Source organism: Rhipicephalus microplus, chromosome 7 (genome assembly GCF_043290135.1).
Source record: "Rhipicephalus microplus isolate Deutch F79 chromosome 7, USDA_Rmic, whole genome shotgun sequence".
NCBI classification, from domain to species: Eukaryota; Metazoa; Arthropoda; class Arachnida; order Ixodida; family Ixodidae; genus Rhipicephalus; species Rhipicephalus microplus.
The window spans coordinates 172,453,247-172,455,746 of record NC_134706.1 but is presented as its reverse complement, the minus strand read 5'-3'; the positions used below and the strand labels follow the sequence as shown (position 1 = coordinate 172,455,746).

Here is a 2,500-nt window from a genome sequence, read left to right as displayed (position 1 = left end):
GTTAAAGATATGTGTCAAAATGCTAGGGGGTATTTTCAGTAGCTCAGTGACAGAAACATTGTCTGGACCAGGGGCTGATTTGGCAGCGAGTAGGCGAATAGCTACAGCCACCTCGGCTTCAGTGAACAGACCTTCGTTTACATCTAAAACAACAGAGGATACAAGTGGTTCAGAAAGGGGGCAGAATAAGAGTCGAAGACCCGATCAAACTCCTTATGCAAGTCTGAGAGAGAACATGGGTTTGTGTCGCCAATCAGCAAGTGATCAGCGAGAACTTTCGGACCTAGGTGGTAGAGACGTTGATGTAAAACGTATCTGGCACGCTTACGTTGACTTCTGTTTTGGTTAGTTGGCTGACTAACTTTTATTTGTTTTTGTGTGGATTTTGTTTTTCGTTTTACCCCAAATATATTATAAATGGTTCTTAAGTCATCAATAGACGTAGGACCTGAAACAAGTGCGGAGATTAGGGCTTCATTCGGAACGCCCAACTCAGTGAAAGACAAGCGAATCTCAGAAGGAGATAGTTCAAGTGGATTAAGAGGAATTAATCCGGAAAAAGAAGGTAGTGTAGGAGGAATGACTGTATGGGATTTAAGGAGTTCTAAAACGTCCTGATAACGTTTAGTTCTACGAACTTGAGAAATGCTTGAAACGGTACGACTGCCGAAAACTGCATGGAGTGCCTCATTAATTCTTCTGTGTCCCCCCAACTCCAACTCCCGCTTTGCCAGAGCAATTAATTCAGAGTCTGCCCATCTGCAATGAGAGTAAGAAGGACCTTCAATGTAGTGTTCGGAGTGCAAACTGGTATGAGTAAGCTGTAGTTTTTCAAGAGCGTCAAGATATCTAGGCATCTTACGCATTTTCTCGATAGACTCTTTGGAGCGATGTGTAAATTTAGTTGCTAGAACATCAGTAACGGAATAAACCTCACCGAGGGCCAACTCCGCGTGGGCCAAAGACTCGACCTCCGCGTCAGACCATTGGCCGTGAGTAAGATTCACATAACGTCTCGTGCAAGGCCTGGGCACGTGAATTTCAGGAAGTTGCGGAAAAACCGCATTTTCACTCTGCACGGCAGGTTCAACGACCAATCGGTCTTCAATACCAAGTGTCTCAATGTTGTCCTCAACCATGCCCAGTGATGCACAAGAAGGTATATGACTTGAAGAAATATTACTTGATCCTATACCAGGCTGCATAGGAGTCTGTACAAGAGAGGAATCAATATTACTATTTGAGAGATTGTGAATAGATACAAGTGTATCTATCGACAGAGCGCAAGGAGGAGATTGTGTTTCGTTTAGGATCTGAACATCAATAAGCGATGCGTGTATGGGAGCTTGACCATGGGGGTGTAGCTCAGAAGCAACTCCAACAACAATGGATTCAGCTAAAGCTACTTCAGATTCAGAAGGATTAATGTGTGGTTCCTCAACAGGCAAAGCCTGATCCTGTACGGTATCTATATCGCATACTTCGGTAGACTGTTCTACAGAAGCACTGGAAGATTGTTCATTAGTGCTAGTAGTTGCAGATTGCAACTGTTGAAAGTGGGATCTCTTGCATTTGGAAAAATGCGAAGACATTGATTGAGCAGAAGGATGACGTTTGGTAAGGCAATAGGTGCATTGCCATATCACTGTAATGGAATGAGACCTGTAGTGTACTTCGAGTTTATTTCTGGAAGTAACCTTCCCTTTACAAATGTGGCAGATATATGGACTGATATTATACGGAATGACGTATTCCATTACGAAAAACCACGTCAGCCGAAACGACAAAAAAAAGGGAGACTACAAGTGGTAATAGCCCAAGGACACAGCAATAAAGTGATAGCCTAAGGACACAGCAATAGAAATTAGCCCAAGGACACAGCAATGATTTCACAATCTTAGAGGAATGCCAAAGGCACCCGTCCTCTTATTGAATAATTAACCAGTCGTTTAAGAAGTGAAGTGGCGTAAGTTCAAAGTGGCAAAAAAAAACACCACAGGAAAAAACAGTATGTGGCCAGAGAAGGCTCGTCGAGAGCGAACTCCCGAGACCCAGCAAGCGGAACTGGGCGTGCTTCTTTGACGGGACGCACGAACCCGTTTTAGGGGCGAACCCCTCTTCCTTGGCAAGCCAAGGGCGTGCTTGGGAGCGGAACGCACGAACCCGCTTTAGAGGCGAACCTCCCTTCCTTGGAAACCAAGGGCGTGCTTGGGAACGGAACGCACGAGCCCGTATTAGAGGCAAGCCCCTCTTCCTTGGAAAACCAAGGGCGTGCTTGGGAACGGAACGCACGAGCCTGTTTTAGAGGCTAACCTCCCTTCCTTGGAAACCAAGGGCGTGCTTTGGAACGGGGCGCACGAGCCCGTATTAGAGGCAAGCCTCTCTTCCTTGGCAAACCAAGGGCGTGCTTTTAGATTGGAAAACACGAACCACACTCTGACCACAGACCTGTCTGCTTTGCTGTTAGCAGGTGCAGTGAACCTTAAGACCCTATTCCTGC

At 45.8% G+C, this 2,500-nt stretch overlaps 1 pseudogene; it reads right to left on the bottom strand.

The window, feature by feature from the left end:
• LOC142768042 (large subunit ribosomal RNA) overlaps positions 1 to 2,500 on the bottom strand; it is a 9,401-nt pseudogene that overhangs the window by 3,656 nt on the left and 3,245 nt on the right.